This window comes from Uranotaenia lowii, chromosome 1, assembly GCF_029784155.1.
Source record: "Uranotaenia lowii strain MFRU-FL chromosome 1, ASM2978415v1, whole genome shotgun sequence".
In the NCBI taxonomy this organism is placed as follows: domain Eukaryota; kingdom Metazoa; phylum Arthropoda; class Insecta; order Diptera; family Culicidae; genus Uranotaenia; species Uranotaenia lowii.
Window position 1 is genome coordinate 149,515,869 of NC_073691.1, and position 21,238 is coordinate 149,537,106.

The 21,238-nt window shown below is 35.4% G+C and overlaps 1 protein-coding gene across 1 annotated transcript in view; it reads right to left on the minus strand.

The window, feature by feature from the left end:
* LOC129740476 (probable serine/threonine-protein kinase DDB_G0282963) overlaps positions 1-21,238 on the minus strand; it is a 491,691-nt gene that overhangs the window by 295,627 nt on the left and 174,826 nt on the right. The window contains exon 2 of the mRNA XM_055732163.1: positions 7,329-7,349. The gene's annotated coding sequence lies outside the window, so the exon portion shown is untranslated. The remainder of the gene's footprint in view (positions 1-7,328; positions 7,350-21,238) is intronic.

The following is a 21,238-nucleotide window of genomic DNA, read 5'->3' on the forward strand; positions in this document are numbered from 1 at the left end:
GTTTTTTGTGTTTAATTCGAGCGCTTTGGAAAAATTTTTCGAACGTAAGTTATTTGTTGCTGTATAATGAATCAATTGTGAAAAAAAGTGAACAGTTTGAAGGTTCTGTTGCGGAAAAAATGACAATTTTGTTGTGCACGGCCATTGGTACACTTGGTTTTCGAATGTTTCTATTGCCGCGCACGGATAGTATTCTAGTATTTATTAGCAGTTAAACTTAGAGAACTTCTTCGGAATTTCACAAAGGTTACATACGATTCACAGGCAAGTATTTCAATCAATGTTTTCCTTCACATAACCGGCTGAAAAAGCACAATTTTTTGAAACAGTGTCAGAAGAAACGGTTATCTAATAAAAATTGCTACAAAGTGTTGGAAATTTGAGGTTAGATAGCAATCCGGATCTGTTTAGTTTTAGTTGGTCAGTTTTCTCGTGGATTTTCAGACAGCTCGCCGAATTTGTGATGATTTATCGAAATCGGGACCGAAAACATTGTTCCATCTTCCGACAAAATAATGCTTTGTAAAAATGGCACCTCATACTAATTTTGCACTAGACTAGTTTCACAAAACAATGACGACAAATCGGTATTTGTTAAGTGAATCTTGAAAATCCTTACCTGAGAATAATCGCAATGAGCCTGAAGGCTATGTAAACAGCATTTTTAACTGTTTGGATACCTTATTCACTGTTTAAACCAAATTAAGAAGTGCGCGGCCATTGGTACACCTGTGAGCGGCGATTGGAACAAGCATCATAAGCGTGCGCGGTCATTGATACACCAACACTTTTTACAAATTCGCGTTTCTTGTGACGTTAGAATGAAAAATCTCTCACTTTTAAATTTTTCCCTTAAAGAACTTAAGTTTGAATACGTGTCAGTGCTTTTGTTTTCGGAATCGCACAAAAAACGATTTTTGTACGGCACAGAGAACATTCATCATAGCTTAAATGCGCGGCCATTGGGTCCTTCACGGTACCCGCATAACAGTCCCATATGTGAAATACCACGGCTGTTACTTTTCAATGTTTTAATCAATTAAAAAAGCTTCAACTCACTTGATGTCGAATTATGTACACTAGTTTTCGAAGGTAGGTCAGTAAGAAGAAAGGAATGTCTTCCTGAGAGAAAAGCTATCAGATGCAATAAAAAAACGTAAAAAAATTTCAACTTACAATTCACGATATTTTTCCAAAAAATTCTTTTTCTGAAAATTGCATTTAGAAGTTCAAAAATGATCAAATTCAAGTCTTAGAAAGTAGCTTGGTGAGAAACACATATTCTGTATGGGATTGTTATGCCAGTAGATTTGAAAATGGTTTCTGATATGCTCGCATAACAGTTCCATAACGAATACAAATGGTGCTCTCGACCTTACCAATGACCCAATTTCCAAAATTTCAAATCTTACGATTTACTTTGACAACCTGAACACATTCCATCTAACGATTTTCGTTTATGCTGAAAGTTGTGGTCACAATTTAAAAATATATTCCAAAACAGAAAAAAACCTGATTTTCTCGCTTGCTTGTTTTTGCATATGGAACTGTTTTGAAAGTAGAGGCAGTAAGCTTGCCTGATGATTTAAAAAAAGCGGGACATTTTTAAATGCGTTAGAAAAGTAATGAAATGTATTTTTGTATGTATGTTTTTGTTATCTTATTCGGGTATAAAAGTGTTGGTAGGTCACCTGCTTTGAGAGTCAATTTCCATGATTTGAAAATTAGGAGTAAACATAAAATTTGAAGATATTCGACATTTTAAAGCCAACTGCATCACTAGTAAAAAAAAAGCGAATGACATAAATACGCTATAACAACTTTGATTCAAACAACAACAAAAATCAATTTTTGAAAAAAAATTATCAGCATTAACAACGATTTTTTAAAGCCTCAAGATATTTTTTGAGTTATTCCCACAGTTGCTCTAGAATGTCAAGACAAAACAAATGCTTGGATAAAGCTCTCATTAGCCAATTCAGGTCTTATTTTTTTTTTAATAAAAATAAATAAATTTTTTTGTTATACGTACATAGATTTTGCATAATTCGATTTAATTCATATGTTCATAGTACGCAAGGTCACCACTATTCATGTAACCTAGAATTTGACCTTCCATAACTTTTTACACAGATCAACTATCACACTATTATCCCACAAAATATAAATAATTCTACGAAAATCGAACTGTTTAGACTTCTGCTATTCTAACTGCAATATTTCAGTAGCTACCAAACACCCAGCTAACATGAAATCGTAATTAAAATGATAATCCAAATCTTTTATTAAGACATTTTTAACAACCAAGTTGGTATTGAGTGATTTGCTATCATTCATTTACGACAAGCATTGCCCAAAAATAGTTGAATCGTGTAGCAGTTCAGTCAATTCGTAAATATGTCTCCAAAAAGTCTAGAATAGGCTAAATCGACATTTACGATTTGAGTGAACTGATTTACGATGAATGGGCGGTCCATCGATTGAAACTCTATCCGATCTCTCCGATCTCTCCCTATCTTACTTTGACTGGTTTGTAAAAAGAAAGTTTCACCTATAAAGCTACAGCGTGGATCATATCAGCTGGTGAGTTGGCATCGTGGTAAGATACCGGACTGCAAACTCGAAGGACTGGAGTTCAAATCTGGTTTGGGGATTTTTTTTTTCGTTTTACTCAAATTACTTAAAATCGTTTATTTGGTATTTTGTGGGAAAATCGAAAAGTTGGAATATTGTCATTTTCGATATATCGCCTCCACTTTTGTAGCTATATGCTATTTTAGTAAATTTAATACAATATTTTCATCTGGTATAAGGCCGGAACAAATATCCATTTCTTCTTTTGTCACCCCCCCCCCCCCTCTTCAAAATTTCCAAAAACCCGAAGAAGGAAATAATTAAAGTTTGAAGTTTTTTATGAAGTTTTTTATGAAAATTTTGGAAAATTATCCGAGCACAAAACAAATTGTGGAAGATGGGAGTCTAAACATCTTTTATATGCTTTATTTTATTGAACTTTTCGATATAAAATTACTTGACTTGTGGGTTTTGTGCAAATATATAGTATGCAATTTTGTTGCATACAAGTTTTCATGCAAATTATTCCAATTTATTAGTTTTTTGCATTATTTTTTATTGCCCCCCCCCCCCCCCCCCTTGCGTTCATCCCACTCCGAGTGACAAAAGAAGGATTTGAAATTTGTTCCGGCCTAATTGTTTTAATTAATTCTGCTGTTTGCTGGGCGTTTCACGGTGTCTCTGATAGAATAACTTTAATTATCGAAAATGAGCATAGCTTATTTTTGCACCGCTCAAAAGCTAAGAGTCTCACCTTTCATTGGAGCTCTAATTTGAAATAATCAATCGGGGGTCCAGGAACATTTTGCTTTTGAAGATTTTTCAACCTTTTTTTTTATGCTTTTTTAAAAGACAAAATCAAACTAATAACTTTTTTTCTTAAATATGTCTTTATTCGTACCAATTCATCATTAAATTTATATTTCATTATTACATTAAATTAGATGTTCAGTTCAATAATGAACTTTGCTGAGCGCAATCAAGTATTTTTATCTAGGAGAATGTCATGTCAAAATATAAAACTAATCACTGTTAAAACGCTGGTCTTACTTTTAGCGGTAATCCAAATCCATTTTTCCATGACATTTGGATAATTAAATTACAAATAAATTATAAAAGAAAAAATTCATATAAAAAATCAAAGTTTCAAAACTCAAATAAGAGATTTCTGGTTAAGGTTCGGTTTGGTTTGTTCTGTTAAAAATTATTGTGATTTTTTTTAAATTTATTAAGGTTTAATCACCGCACTTTTCACCGCTAGGCCGATAAATAAAATCTATAAATTATTGTGAATTTTTTTTTGGAATCTAGGTTCAGAAATCGATTTAAAATAAGGAATTCAAAATTTTAATTCAGGTTCAAAAGGCTAAATTCTGAGTAGGAATTAAATTTTAAAATTTCCCAAAAAAAAAACACAATACAGGTGAAACCCACTATTTAAAAATGAGATCTGAATTCATTTTCAAAATGAAGGTCTTTGAAAAATCCAAATTTAAATTTTAATTTTTCTTCCCAGGATTTTAATGATTATATTTATTGATGATAAGTTTTTGTTTATAAAAAACTTAATCTTCTTGTTCAGGAAAATTCAGCTGCAAATTTATTTAGTTAGTAAGTTGTTTGACAATATCAATATTGTTTATACTTTAAAACAAAGATTTAAACTAAAATCTGAATATATGAGTTTAAAAAGTTTAAATTTATTCTGAATGGAACCCCAAACAAGTGGTTCTTTCAAATGTCGTCTTCAAGATCCCTCATTTATTATTAAAAGCTTGAAAAAACTGAACACTTTATGGACTTATTTTTGAAAGTAATGATACAAAATGAATAACTAATAATATTAAAGAACTTAAACCTTAATAATGAGATACTCTAAGTATCACTTTTTTCGATTCTTTATGTAGAGGAGAGTGGGGTTACGTGAGCCACTCTAAATATCTCAGCTGTGTGTTGAGATAAAAATCTCAATCCAACTGTCATCTTCGTCGTTTTGCGAAAGCATATTTTTCTATATATTGTTGACTTATGTATACACATCATATGCTTCTTTTATTGCTTGCTAATTGCATCGATGGGCAACCTAAAGTTCATAAAAAATATGCACTTATGCTAATCATCTTAGTTTTGTCATGTTCTTTCACGTGGAAAAGCAGTTTTTGATGAAATATCAATAAGTCACACAAACGCAACCAATTTGCAAATTATAGATTGTGGGGAATCGTAGGCCACCTTTTGTAGGGTATCTTGGGCCATCTATATTTCTATGTTTTTATACACGTTCAAAACATAAAATGCGTTTTCTCATCTGTAATGTTTTCTCATGCCACATGAAGCGTTATGAAAAATATTTTGTCCATCCTACATAAGGAATTTTGCCAAAACGTTCGCGAGCCAGGTTTTTCAATAAGCTCGATCAACTCTCTTTTTTATTTCATCATCTGAAATGGCTTTAAAATAATGAAATTAATTATGAAATCACAGTTTTGGGTCAACTCACAAACTTGGCATGTTATTTGGTCAATTTGGATTTAATGGCTCACGATCCCCACCCTTTTTTCAAAATAAAAAAAAAAATTCTTTTTTTTAAACAGTCAGAACAAGAGGAAAATAACTTATTTAATATTTGAAAATAAATGCCTAATGATACCTTAAAAATGAAAAAAAACCATACCATTTTTCAATTTCATTTTATCTTTTATAATAAAGTTAATAAGAAGTCATGAAACATAGAAAAAAGTGGCCCATGATTCCCCACTCTCCCATAAGCATTTTTTTTTTAAATGTTATAGGGAAAATTTTGTCACAAACCCCCTTCCCCCATGAGGCAGTTCTTCCTATGATCCTGTTTGATCCCATATGTTTTTTCGATGTTTTTTGGGTCCTCAAGCATCAGTGTAAAATTTGAGATGATTTGGTTGATTCCTGGATTAGCGTTATAAATCTTTTTACCATTTCGAAATGAAAAAAATCTTAATTCAATGAAAATTTTAAAGAAATGGCTATAGCTAAAAACATAAATATTAAATGTGCATATTTTTGTTTTTAGCTATAGCCCGCTCGATTCCGAAAATCGCTATTTTGATTACCCTTAGTTTTATATATTTTTTTTTCATAAACAGTAAGAGATTTTAACAGAAAAATTGCTTCCACGAATATAAAACAGATGTCCAAAGAATCTAGCTAGATTATTGAACTCTCTTCACTTAATCCAAACTATTGATTGTAACTTGTTTACCACTGGACTAGAATTTTAAAGTTTGTAATAAAAAAAATGTTGGTACGCTAATTACAACCCCCTGTTATTTGCTTGTAAGATGAATAATTGGCAAATGTAAAAAGTTTTATCTTCACTTTGTTAAAAAAAAAACTAAAGGTTTAAATTCAATTTATTCAATTCACCAATAAAGGGCGTTAAGACATAAAGATATGAAAAGGATGCTAAATTTGAACTATCATTATTCATCAAACTGATTTCTCTTCTCACTTACATTGCGTGGAATTATGGATAAAAATTTCTCAGTTGATATTTGAATCTTAAAAAAGCTGTCCATATAAAAACTTTTATTTTGCCGAATCAGTGAACCACCGTTTCTAAAGTCTTTGAGGTCTTCGAGAAAATGGCTCTTTGGTTTTGAGGCTCCATTTACAATATCTTGGTAGCATTTTACATATTTTCCAAAAAAGTGAACATATTAAAAACAATATACTTTATAAAAATAATAAATTTTTGCCTAAGCTCGAGTGTTAAAAGGAAACTTTAATTGAGTGGATATTTTTTTGCTTAAGGGTATCTTTTTAAATTTGTTTCATGTAGTTATTAAAAAAAACCATTTCTATTCTTATGTTCATTGGAACTTTCTGATTTTATATTAAAGTTTCATTTGAAGATTTGTCACAATTCAACTCGTGGCTAACGTTGTTGGGTACTGGAGCCAGTATTATATCAATGTTGAGAAAAATCTTTAAACGACCTCTTAAATTTTCGTATCAGCTCAAAACTGCAAAACTGTGTCATCGCGGTGTCATTTCACGTGGGACCAAATCTTTGGCAAAAGGGTAAAATTTCGCGCATTTGGCGCGTCATCTCAAACGAACCGAGTGGCACCGAAATCAAATATTTAGGGTGGGTCTCCCTACTCGGCCGGTTTCTCGCAAAGATTGTGCGGGAGAAAACAACAAAGTCGTTAACCCGATTTCGTTCCCCAGACCGAAGGGACATTTGACGTACAGTTATCTTATTTTTATGGACTCATATCGGCTGATTCAATTTGCATTTCCAATAATGACGCGTGATGGCAAACCTACTTACATATGTAAATGGATGTGGGATGCTGAATGCTGGAATACTTTTATCTTTTACTGATGATCTTAATCTTTGATTGCTATTCCGGGAAGATGATGATCGTCTGGAAAGTTTCGCTGCATTGAGAATACCACGAAATAGGTGACGCGAAAGATGAGTTGTTTCCACAAAATTGAACGATTGATGAAATTCGAGAAAAGTAGATATTCAGCAAAATTTCTATGCTTCTTGATGTGATTTGTGTCATTTTTGTCAATTTTGTTAAATTTTTCATACGTGTTTATATTTGATTACTGTTTTTGTGTTATTTATGTCAAAATTGTATTTCGGTTAATCTAGTAGAACAGATACGTTGAAGACGTTAAATCATTAAGGCATCTTATTTTAAAGTTTTGTTACGAATGAGATTACTTAATATTCTAAGTTTTTTGGGTTTTGTATGACATACCTTAATCTTAGATGGCGTGATCTGAAATGAAAGAAAATAAAAAGGTTTTTATTTAGTGTGATGTTTTAAAGTTCGGAAGAATATTAAGCTTTAACATTACTAACTCGTTCACCTTCAGCTCAGAAATAAGGAACCTTACCATACTACCCGGGCATAGAATGGTTTCGTTTGACGTGATACCTCTCTTCACTCATGAACCAATAAATATAGTTATCAGTGACATTATCGAAAATTGGGATGTCATTTAAAAAGTAACGGATATAAATTTAGATATCTTTATTGAAATTATAGAATTTTTTTATCAACTCTAGCTACTTCATGCTCCGAACAAAAATCATCAGAAATTTGGGACAGTCATGGGAAGTGCTTTATCACTCATTGTAGCTAATAGTGTCCTCAACACAATCCTCGATACAGCTATCAACAAGCTAGACTTTCCGATCATCTCCTTGAAAAAATACGTCGACGACTTGTTCTTAATCCTTCCCCAAGACAAAATCCAAACAACACCTAAGATCTTCAACGAATATAATGAACACCTACAGTTCACTGCAGAGGAAGAAGTAGATGGTCGCCTTCCATTCCTGGATATGACGGTCATCCGAAACCAAAACAACACGATCGATACGGAATGGTACTGCAAACCGATTTCTTCTGGAAGAATGCTCAACTTCCTATCCTTCCATAACATGTGCCAGAAGATAAATGTAGCTGCCTACTTCATACAACGAGCGATCAAAGTAAGCGGTCTGTGATCTCCTAAAACGAAACAACAATCCACAAACACTCATAAACCGCCTATTCCATCGCAGTTCACAAAACGAAAACCCGAATCAAAACAAACAACAGCCCGAATCAGATTCGCCAACAGCCATCTCCACCGCCTGCCTCATCTCCATCTTCACCACCACAGCCATTCCACAGCCTTCAATCATCGACAAACCCATCACCTAGTTTTCGCTTCCCCATATACCTGGCTTAAATCATGCAATACACAACCATGAAGTGGGTATAGTCGTCGATGAAGGTGACGAAATAGCGGAATCCGTCAAACGTCGGCACCTCCAAGTATCCACAAACGTCGGAGTGCACAAGCTTGAGTGGTCTAACCGACCGAGGGAGCATTGTTGAACCTGTTGGCTGTTGTTTTTCTGCCAAGCAGCTTTCACAGACAGCTTGGTTTTTAATTTTGGCAGGTAAATGACAGATACTCTCAGCCATTTTGTCGCGAACCAACTGCTGTACTGACGCGAGACCAAGATGACCAAGCCTCATATGCCATTTTTGTGTCGTCGTATGGCTTCCAAGCAGCGCTTTCCGATGAGACTAACCAGGCCACAGAGAATCAAGACAATACAAGCTGTCAACGATTTTTCCTTCAGCAAAAACCTCCCCACAATACTCGAACTGAACTTGGTTGCCCAGAAAAATCACCCTTTTCCCGTTCTCGGTGCATTTTCGAACAGAGAGTAAATTCTCTTCCAGTTCGGGTATAAAAAGAACGTTGTAGAGTATTATGGGTTTTATTGATATACCAACTACGCTCTTCAACACAACTTTGCCAGTTTTCTTCGCACGTAGACTCTCGCCAGATTTAGCCGTTTCTATGATGACAGGCTCGGGAAGGTCTCTGACGTACTGGAGAAGTCCTTCATCCTGGACCATGTGCTGGGTGGCGTCGGAATCGACGACAAATCTGACCCTGCGCTCTTTTCGTCCGCTGGTAACCTCAGCAGTTGAACGTCGAGCTTCGACAGCCACCATGGTTTTTCCACGTCGGCCTTTACGTTGGGCTGGGCAACGATTTTTGTAGTGCCCCGGTTCACCACACCCGAAGCAAATTATCTTCTCTGCCTTTCGAGCCATCATCGCGAAGTTTGGTGCTGAATTCCTTGTTGGAAAGTCCCTTCGACTTTGAAATGCTATCTCTGCGTCTAAGAACATTCTTTTCAGCTCCAGTATCGGTTATGCGCAAAGGTCCGCAATCGGTAGAACGATCAATGCCCCTTTTACGTGGTTGTAGTCGTTGGGGACCGCAGAGATTAGCGCGTGGATCTTTTCATCCGCCGGGATGTTCGCACCCATGCGCTCAAGCTCCCGAACCATCAGATCGTATTCCTCAAACAAATGACTCAACGATCTGATGTTCCTTCGGTGTTTGAGGTCATGGAGCCTGTCGCGCATCGCTATCCCAGAATAGGTGCCAACGCGCTGGTAAGTCTTCACCAAGATGTCCATGGCCTCTTTCGCGTATCGTACCCCGATTACGCGGTTAAGGACGATGTTGTTGACGGCCATCACGATCTCGTCCAGTGCCTCGGAGCAGTGATGGTTTGAATCATTTGACTTATTTTTGAATCATTTGGTTATAACTTCTTTTGAAAACATTTTTCCATGAAATGATGTTCTAAACTTTAGTAGATACAGATCTAAGCTACAACTTTCTTGTATGTCATAAATATGTATCTTCAATGTGGTATGAATTGTAGGATTTAATCCAACCCGCTAATCCAAATGATTGTGATTACGATCATTGCTCAAAAATTTAAACTTTTCGATTTCTCATTCATAAGGCATAAGAGATACAGGTTTGTGTTGGTCACAAAAGTTGCAGCTAAGATCTAGTTCTACTAAAGTTTAGAACATCATTTCTGGGAAAAATGTTTTCAAAAGAAGTTATAAGCAAATGATTCAAAATTAAGTCAAATGATTCAAACCATCACTGCCTCGGAGTCTTCGTTTTTGCACTTCTGGAGGGCTACCAGACGCCGTTCCTCCTCTGCGGGCTCCTTCATTGGAATAGCGCAGTCGTCTTCCTCGGGAGGTTCGCACCATGGTGTGGATGAGGTTTTTAGCAACTAATCGTCGCTCAATCCTCCACTTCCATGCTGCGAAGGTCTCCTCCCGGCCGTCGAAAAGAAAGTCACGCATGCTACCCGCAGCGTGACTGGTGACGGCATCGAGAGTACCTCTCTCGGCTTGAGACATCTTGGCTGACCACTTCGGACCTCGACTGATTCCTGGATGACCTATTCGGACCTTGGATGACCGCTTGGAACCTTTGGATGACCTCGTGGGACCTCTGGCTGACCTCTTCGGACCTCTGGCTGGCTGGAATGCTCCTGGACTCGCTAACCGCAAGTTTTCGAAGAATTTGTATAGAGTACCCCTCTAACGCTATCTCTTATTCCTCACCAGACGTGTCTGGGCCCATAATCTGTTGAATTCAAAGATTTAGCAACAGTGGTTTTGGTTTGGAAATGAGATACCATTTATTCATTGCTGTTCGTCAAGTCCTTACAAGCTAACTTAGACCTATAGCGATAACAATCTTGTCGCTTAACCTAGGTGATTCCCAACTCTGAATCATTCCTCAAATACTATCATATTCTGGGCTAACCACCCAGAATAAACTGCCAACACTGCAGGGTAACTCATAACCACAAGCTGTGTTGGCTGAGTTTGGCGTGAATGATGACAACATTTATATTGTTGTTATCATCATTGACCATCTTAACTGTCAATCGCTATTGTTCTCAATATGCGAATTGACTTAAGAGGACGAAACCAAAACAATCGGTTTTGGTTTTGTAGAAGCATGGCCACGGGCAATGGAGTCAGGAAAATCGTGAGTATCAACAACTTACAAACACCGGTTCAATCGAGACAACGTTGACATCGTGGATCGGACTTACAACCCCACACACTCGATATGCTAGAGTGTTTCCACATTGCCACTGAGCCGCATGCAGTCAACTCACGCAAGGATGTCCAAGGTGTGAGTATCATTTACGCAGGCCTTCTCTCCAACAAAGAAATACGTAGGGAGAGAAAAAACAACTCCAACCAAATACTTTCAACAACGAACGCCAGTTCAAGTGATCCGAACAAAACATAAACAAACCAATATTACACACATACTATCACAACAGAATCCAGCTTCACTTTATAAAACCACAGATAATAAAAATAATACAGACAACGAGAAGTGAACGTTAGGAGACGGTTCATTCAGGTACGTGCTAAACTTACTACATCAAAACAAGTTATAAAAAACTGACAGTGATTCATTTTTAAAATAGGTTCGGAAAATCCAATAAAAAATCAGCCATAAGAAATACAATAGACACAAACAGTATACACTCCGTAAGTCGAACACTTTTTTCAATTGTAAAACAGATAATAATTTAAAAAAAAATTGTTTTTTAGAATTTCCCTGATGATGGCCAAGATCATGGCCGAAACGCAGGACATTCAGTAGGTGTACTGTTTTTAAATTATAATTTGCCTGAGAAGCCGATACGTCCACAATAAGGCTTTTATAAACATATCTCGAATTTGAAGTTCTCTAGAGCTAAAGAATTATATGTCTTAAATTCGAAACTCTCCTGAACCATTTTTTATTAGGGAAAATAAGATTTTGAAGTTAGTTAAAACAGACAGACTGTTTTGTCGTTGTATTGAAATCAAATGAAATTACATATTGCGTAGATGTTCTATTTTAGAAGACTCCGAAGAAATATAATAGTGAAATATGGAAAATAAGCATTGATATTAGATGAGCATCCCTTGTGAAACGTCAAATTATGATCCAATCACTCAAGAACTTAAGACTCACTATTTCTATCTCTCCCTAATTGAAGCTTGAGAGAGATGTAAAAAATTTGCATTTGGAATGGTTATGATTCCACAAAATTCCAGAAATACTGCACAATTTGCAACAATTTTCAACAATTCGCACAAATTTTCTCTCCATCAGAGCACTGGTTTCTCTCATTTTAACTCAACGTTCTACATTTTCCCGCACAATTGGACACAATTTAACACAATTTTATCCATTGGCTGCACAGTTTGCATTATCATTAACGTATATTCTCTCTTTATCGTCTCCGACACTAAGTTGAAATCAACCACCAGCGAAGGATCAACACGAAAATAGTACGAACAGACAACTTCTCATCATCTGCGATAATAATCGCTAGCACAACTGTTCCCTAAAAGATCTAAGTATCGATGCGAGAGAAGATGAGCCAATTGCTTAGACAATAGGACTAGGACCACCTTTTTGGACCCACGATGCACCAAAAAGGGTAGAAAGAAGTTCGACTGGCAAGGAGTTACTCGATGTCCTTAGAGTTGTAGCCCTGCAAACATAAAATTGTATCAGCAATGATAACTTAAGTCATTTACAAGTTGCGAATAGCAATTCCAACTGCATAGTGAAAAGATCGTATAAAATGTTGTCTGAAGTCGGTTTGGATCGGATATGATAGAAAGTCTGCCATGTTTGCAAATTTGCTCCCCCACGGGCTTCAAGTGAGAAAACCATCAACCACTGGCAATGATTTGAAGACTATGAGAGCAAAATCTTGCGCTTTCTTGCATTATTCCGATAGGTACGAATAAGGTGTCAGATAACGCCCAATTGGTTTAGTTTTCATCGCTTCAGAAAGATATAAAAAATATATGTATAAGTATATTGCCTCCATTTCCGTAGGAAAATACTGTTTTTAACTTTCATACGATCATTCTATAATGTATATGGAACGTAGATATATAAAAACAGTATAAGAATAAAGCTACACAAATATTTGCTGGGAGTTTTTGAAACAGTTCTTTTACTCCTGGTTTGATAGCTCAATTATTGAAAAAAAGCGATTCGAAGCGCCTATGCCTAAATGATTGATTGCCTGGCAGCCAATCTGATGAATCATCTCGCGATTTCTCACATCTTTGGAGTAGTGGTTGCTGCTCGCTGATCTCCCGCTGAAAAACCTGGGCCAATAAAGATTATGACCGGGATGATGGTAATGATAGTAATGATGAAGAAGACGGTGCTGATGCTGATGATGATGCTAATGCTCTTCCGACAAGGCAAAACACAATAAATGTTGACTGTGGGGAATCTCTGTCTCGTTACGTCTCCGCCACAGGCCTGCGAGAAGATCGGTATTGATGTTTTTGACTCCAGCTGCAGGAACTTTTGGCGGGGGAAAGATAAACAGTTGAGGAGAAGGGGTTTTAGTTTAACCACACGGGTCGACTGGCAGCTGCCATTAGGCACATTATAGTCATTGAACCTTATCGTTCATCCGATGAATGGAATGGAATATGGCAACTAGACACTTGACGGCATCTTTCAAGTCATCATCGGCCCCCTCGACTATCGGGAGGCCTAGGAAAATTCTGTAATGTGTTTTGATTCAACTTAACGCGTGCTGCCGCCATTCCACCCCCCCAGGGATATCGTTCAGTTAAGTGATAAATGATTGTGTAATAATGGTGGTGGTAATCCATTTATTGTAACGTTCACTATTGATGCGTCATGCGGTAGCAACCATCATTGGTATTCAACAATTGGGGAAGATACAAAAGCAAATAGCTACAGTTCAAAATGCCATTTGTCACTTTTGAATGCGCAACAAATGGATTGTGGAGATCAGATTTTGCTAATAATGCCACTGAATTGTAAAAATAACTATGGAGTAGCTTTGCATTTTAAATCATACCTGCAGGGGCAAAGCGTATGCTTTATTTTTGTTTTCTAGAATCTTGAGTATACTTTATTGGCAAATTTATGATAAATTCAGCTCCCACGCCTTGTAAGTCAATTTTTCTTGACGTATAGATAAGGTTGCCGGAATTTATCGCAGAACACAGAATTTTAGAAATATTAACAAATTTATCAGAATATCAAAATTTTAAACGTTTTTTAAATTCTATTTTTATGACAATTTTTTTTTAATTTTGGATAAGCATCTTTTAAGTTGAAAAATATGCTTAATTTGACATGACTTTTGGATGTAATAAATGGAAGAAAAACATCATATAAAACGGTTTCAGAATTTTTAGGTAAAAGCATAAAAAGTCACAAGTAGTTTTTTCGTCAAAGCACAAAATTTTTTTCGGTAACCTTGCATATAGGGGGTGTTGTGAACTGGGGAAACATGTAACCTTTTTAACTTTAATGGCAATTAAAAAAATATAACCACAAATGGCACGGTATAAATAGACAAGGTAGGCTTCTCCCACGAGTAACAACTCATTTGAATGTAAACAAGTGACGTCATTGCTATCTTCGAATAGCGTGCAAGGCAAGAAGCTTGCTGCATACACCGAGGATCACTAGATGGATAGAAATGACGACATTTTTGGGAAAATATCATCATAAGTTGTTCGTGTCATAATTCAGGGCGTTTCACTAACACTTTTTCATTTTGGGAACATTAACCTCAAAAACGACCGTGTTCGTCGGCCGGCTGTTCGATTTTTACACTGGAATTTTTTGAGGTTAATTGTCCCGTTCTCGTACGTACACGCCAGCGCGACGCCAGTTAATGTGCGTGACAAATGTCATAAAGTAAGAAATTGAAAAATTCCTTGAATGGTATTTAAAAATTTAACCCTTTTGAATTTGTTAGCTGAGATTATGAGCTTCTAGCAATTAGGATATATTGACAGTTTTACACGAACACCACCTTAGCAGGAGGCCTCAGCCATAACCTCAAACCATGGGAGAACAGAATCGATTTTTGAGAAGGGCGCACGATAAACGCGTTTTTCCGGTACTCATATCGACAAATTCGCCCTGTGGAAAAACGATACACGGTGTTCGTGTTTTGATTTTTTTGGGCGTTCAGGGTTGCCAAGTGCATTGATATTTGGAAAATCATTATATTTTTTAATTGCATTGTTATTGCATTGTTATTGAAAAACCTTTTCATAAGTACTGAGAATTTGCAATATTCCCGTAGATTTCTAGAAAAAAATGAAATGCAATTAAATGCGTAGAAATTGATTGCAACATTTGTCTGAACGAAATAACAACTGCCTGTATCGCACACTTAAACGATGTAGCGAATTATGTGGATTTGTTTATAATAATCAGAGCATGCAGGAGATTATTTTCAAAGTCAACATAGACGGGCTTTCATTTAATTACTTTTTTTGTAACAGTTAATGATTTGGCATTCGTTTAGAAGATAGAAACAAATTTTGAATATATCAAGCAGTATATGAAAACATATTTCAGATGTTTTAAATTCATCTTAAAAATTCATTAGAAAAATATGGCTTATCTTCATCGATTTTGGGACGCCTCATGATGAATTCAAACGTTTAGCTGTTGACATTCAAAAAATTTAATCAATTAAGAAATATTATAATTAGTTGAAATCAAACGAATACTGATTTTAGTTACGCACCTAGCATCACTGGTGAGGCCGCCAGCAAATCAAAGTTCGAGGTTATGGCTGAGGCCAATTCTTCGCCAATACTATCGTCCGTATATACTCGTATAGCCATCTCGAATGCCCGGGGTGTTGCGCAGTGGTTTGACACGCCAAATAGATGTTAGAATGTAAACTTTGCTAAAACAGTTTTTTTTTAATTCGACTCACATCAAATATTTTAAGGAATAATTGGAAAGCAAACGATATTGTCCCGAACTTCCAATTTCTGTTTCCATGAAAAAAATTAGAACAAAATTCCAAAAAATTAAATCTGAGTAGGTATATGGCTCCCAAGAAATAGAAAACGTTTCCAAAACTCAATTAATTATGTATTTTATATACTAAAGTCATAAATTGCCATCGACCTAACAATTTTTAGATAAGAAAAACATCTTAAGTCTTGTGAGATGCTTAATTTAACTTAGTTCCTTTTTTTCCAATATTTCGAACCACTGTGTTCTGTAAGAGACCACGTGGCTTTTGCTCGGCAGACTGCAATGCAAATGTTGTTCGCACGCATACCAATGTACCTTCGATTCATGGTTCCCAAATAGCGATTTTTGCATTTAAAATGCTTGGATATGACTTTTAGTTAGTCGAATCACTTATGTTCTGCAACTTATTTCGAAGCTTAAGTTGATAGCAACGGTCTTATCATGCAACCCAATTAGCATGAAAATATTTGTGCGTAGTTTTAAATGAAGTTTTAGGGAAAACATCAGCCCAAAAATACCTCTTTAATGAACATGTATTTTTTCCAGCTTCCAACACTGGTGGTGTATTTCGATTGAAGTTGCATGCCAAGAAAAGGAACATAATTAGTTTTAAATTTTTAATTCAAACCCTAAATAAATGTTCACTCTTTAGTCTTTCAAATATTTTTTGATTTTTTGCCGAGTTTAACTGTAAGCATGAGTATTTATTGCAAATTTTTCAGTTGCACTAGAAAGGTGAGTTCATCTGATTTTCATACGGTGATTTCCAACATAATTTCCTCGGATGCAGATCGAAAAAAAATTAACTTCTTTATTAAAGTACAAACAATAAAAAAATTCGGTATGCACAGATTTGAAACAAATTATTCTCTTCGCAATAAAAATATATTCAAAAATTTTTAAGCTCAACCTGAAAAACATGAAAAGACATGTTGGCATGCCAAGAAAAAGACCATGCCAAAATAAGGCTCACTTACCCGTTTTTTTTAAGTTTTTTAAGTTGAAATATCTCTGTTAATTTTGGTTATTTTTTTAAGGATACATAATTTTAAAAAATGAAGCCATGATATATTTTTCAAAATTTACGAAAAATTGGTTGAACTCTGCAAAAGCTTCAACCGAAGAAGCACTGAAAGTAAAGAGTCTAAGCCCTTGTACACCCATAGAAGAGGTTGCAAAAATCCAATGCCTTTTTAGCACATCTCTGTGCCGATAATGCTCTGAAATGTGCACTGTGCCGAAGACGGTATGTTTGAAAAACCGTAACTGGCATAAGGACTCGGCTCCCAACCAAAATGATGACCACTACATTCAAGCGAAACAAGAAAAACATTTTATGGGATTTCCTTCCTGTTGGATTATTCATCCCAGAAACAAGAAAATAAAAATTAAAACCACAGCGTTGTAGTGAGAATCGAACTCAAATCATCAATTGTATCGTCTTGCCAGTCCAACATTCTAACCAGTGTACTGTTCGAGCTTCATGCAGGACGAGGTATATTTGTCATAGGCTTTCTGTTACCGATCAATCACAAAAAACGTACAACGGCGGCTTCCCGGCGTTTGGCCTCCTTTCAATGCATTCCTTTGTCTTAAGATGGAAACGAGAAAGGGAACGGGAGTGAAGGAACGGGAAACCCATTGAATGAGAACTGTGCTTTGCTTACTGCCTGCTATTACATACACACGCTACATATACACAGCTGCTAAAGCCGGGCAGCTTGGCCGGTGTTGTTTGCCGGTAAATTGAAGGAATGTTTTTGTTGTTGCTTTTGCTACATACACACGCACAGCTTAGCCGTGTTTGCCGGTTGATTGAATTAGAAGGATGTTTTTGTTGTTGCTTTTGCTACATTCACACGCACAGTGCTCGGTTTGCTGGCTGCCTGGTGTTGGCCGGTATTTATTTCCATCCTTCTTCGGCTTGTGATGCGATGGGGAGGGACGCAAAAACGTTTTTATTTTGTTTCATTCAGACATACGCAATTCGGTTACGCTGGGAGGTTAATGCCGGTGGGCGCAAATCGAATCAGTGCCGGTCGCGTTATCTTCTTGTACCAATGATGCTATGAAATTGACTACACGCCATTGGCACAGAGGCTGAATTTTGGGTGTAGCTATGCGCTAGACTGCCCCAAATTTGTATGGGAAATTCAAAACCTGAAAAATGTTATGCGCTGCAGGCTGAAATTGATTCTAGCCCTAGTGCAAGATCTCATGCCAAATTTGGGCCAGATCGGATTACGGAAAGGGGCCGCTCATTGAGCCAAAATTTGTATGGGGTTTATGAGACATTTTGTTCGGGAGAAACATGAAAACCCAGTTTTTCATCAATAACATTGGTTCTCTTCGGCCGATTTCTTTTGAATACTGTATTTCTTAAAGCCTAAGTTATGACAAATATTTCATCCGAAGACTGCATTTCGATAAGATTCAAAATAAAAAAAATACTAGGTTTAAAAAATGGGCGAACTTTTTTAAGGGTGGTATTCATCATTGTTAATGAGTCGGGGCGTTCGAACGTTCCGACGCAGTATAATCGTGATGAATACCACCCTTAAAAAAGTTAGCCCATTTTTGAAGCCTAATTATTTTATTTTTTATTTTAACTCGAATCGAGTTGCAGTCTTCGGATAAAATATTTGTCATATTGTGGGCTTTAAGAAAACCCGTTTTCAAAAGAAATCGACCGAAGGAAACAAAAGTTATTGAATTAAAACTGGTTTTTCATGTTTCTCCCGAACAAAATGTCTCAAAATCCCATACAAAATTCAGACTCGTTGAGCGACCCCTTCCCGTGATCCGAGCTGGCCCAAATTTGGCATTAGATCTTGCACTAGGCCTAGGATTAATTTTAGCCTGCAGCATATAACTTTTTCGAAAGTCGGGTCATTTGGGGCACTCTACTATGCACATTATGAAAAATTTGTCTTAAATGTTTCCTCATCTTTGAAGTTTTTTGCAGAACAAAAGTTTTAATTTGTAGTATGCTCTAAATTTCCCAGCGCAAAAAAAAAACTTGGCTTTCAGAGGGTTAATACATTTCACCATGTTCCATTTGTAATGATCCATCCAAAAAGCCTACGTTAAAGGAAAAGTGTGTTGTTAGTTATATAAAAAAGATGTTTTCCAAAATCTTGAAATTCAATATCAACTCATCGTATTTTAATTTTTTTTTACGTCTGACTTTTGTGTGAAACTGTATAAAAAATTTAAACGTTGAATAGTTCCCACGGGTTTTCAAAATGAAGAAACTTTTTACAGCCTCCAACGAAACGAATGATTTTTTTTTATCCAAATGTCAAAATTGCGATTAGGAGTTCACAAATATTTTAACTTGGCTCTATTTAGTAAGAATAATTTTCATTTCATAATATTGAAGCTGATCAAAGCTTCACGGTTCACAGATTAGTTGTAGATTGTTTTTAAAAACCCTTCAATTACACTAGTTTACAAAATTTAAAAAAAAATCGTGAACTTGATTGACTGACCAATATTTTTAATGTAAAATCGGGCGCTGAATCCGAAAATGAAATTCAAAAAAATCTCAGTAGAACCGTTTTTGAGTTATGCTCCAAATATGAAATTTTGGAAAAATAAAAAAAGTTCTTCTACTTAGATGAAAATATCTCGGACGGCATAACAGTAATTTAAAATCCCTCTTTTGCATATTGAAGATGAATAAATTTTCTATCGATCACCTGAACACTATTTTTGCGTATGATCAACAGTATTGATAACATTAGTGACTTTATGATAGAAAAAATTATAAAAAACGCATTTTTTTAAGAGAAAATTTTGTTTCAGCGAATGTTTAAGCCTCGATGGTGACATTTAAAAAAAATCTGATTTTCTTTTGCGTTTGAATTTCAATTTGGAACGATGATTTCAAGTGGTTATTTATCAAAATCGGTTGAAAATTGAAGAGGTTATGGCTACTTTACCATAACAGAATTTTTTGTAGTTTTTAATAATTTAACGAACCGCAGTACACTTATCATAGTATAGGAAGAATGAAACATGATAAATCTACTCGCTCCAAGTCAAAATTATTTATTAGCTTACCAAAAGGTCACATGCTAAATTTCAGGAAGATCTGACCATAGGGAGGGGTTGCTTGAGTCTCAAACGTCAATAAAATTTTTAGTTATTTTTCCCGGTAAGAACGGAAATACAAAAAAGAAAAGTTTTCATCAATAACTTTTTTTGTCACAAGCCGATTGTTTTTTATGTTTAATTTTCTTAAAGCCTAAGTTGAGACAGATATTTCACCCGAAGACTGCAACACGATTGGGTTTGAAAACAGGAAAGTTCACACAATACTGTTGATCATACGCAAAACCAGTGTTGAGATGATCGATAGAAAATTTATTCATCTTCAATATGCCAAGGAGGGATTTCAAATTACTGTTATGCCGTCCAAGATATATTCATCTAAGTACAAGAACTTTTTTACTTTTCCAAAATTTCATATTTGGAGCATAACTCAAAAAACGGTTCTACTGAGATTTTTTTGAATTTCATTTTCGGATTCAGCAACATATTATACATTAAAAATGACCTTCAGTTTACTAAGTTCAAAAATGCTGTAAACTAGTGTTATCATAACAAACCCCCGATTTTAAAATTATTTTATAAAAAATCTCTGCAAGACCTCTACAGAACTTAATAAAAATATTTACCTTAAAAAATAAACAATATATCTCGTGTTATAAGAAAGCTGTTTATATTTAATTCAAGATTTGTAGATTTGTATTTTCCATATTACAATCTTTTGGAAAAAAAAGATTTTTGGGCAAAAGGATTCTGCCAATGACACATTTTCAAAGTTCTTGAAAAGTTTGTAATGAATTTTGGTATGTTAAGACTGATAATTTCATATTTTTTTTTACTTTCAGTGAAGTTTCAGTGAAAAAAATTGTCTTGCGCTTGACAAATGCATTACAGAAGTTAAAAAAAAAACAGAGATCACAATGTCTTCTCTCAAAATCTCTATATGATTATATTTGGACACCAGCTCCAGGCCAAAAACACAAATATAGACACTATAAGGGCAAATACTAAGGTTGAAATATTGCCCACTTTTATCCGGGTTTGCCCGGATATTTAATTCAAAAATTTACAAAAGTCCGGTCCGGCCCGAATTTTATTGAAAACTGCAAGGATTTTGCCCGGATTTTTCCCGGATTAATTCACTTTATTTGCCAAATAAAAAAAAACAATTGGGATGTGCATTTTTTTTTATTTATGCGTCCAAATCGAAATTTTATGAGCAAGTTTTATAAAATTAATCTTGAAAGATTTTTTAGAGGCCTGAAATACGATATTAAATACACTGATAAGTTTTAGTTAAAAAAAATATTTAAAAGTAATTTTTTTCTTGATTTTTGGTCGACAATTTCGAAAAAGATGCCCGGGTTTAGCCAGGTTTTAACATAAAATTATATGCGCCTTGCATATGCTA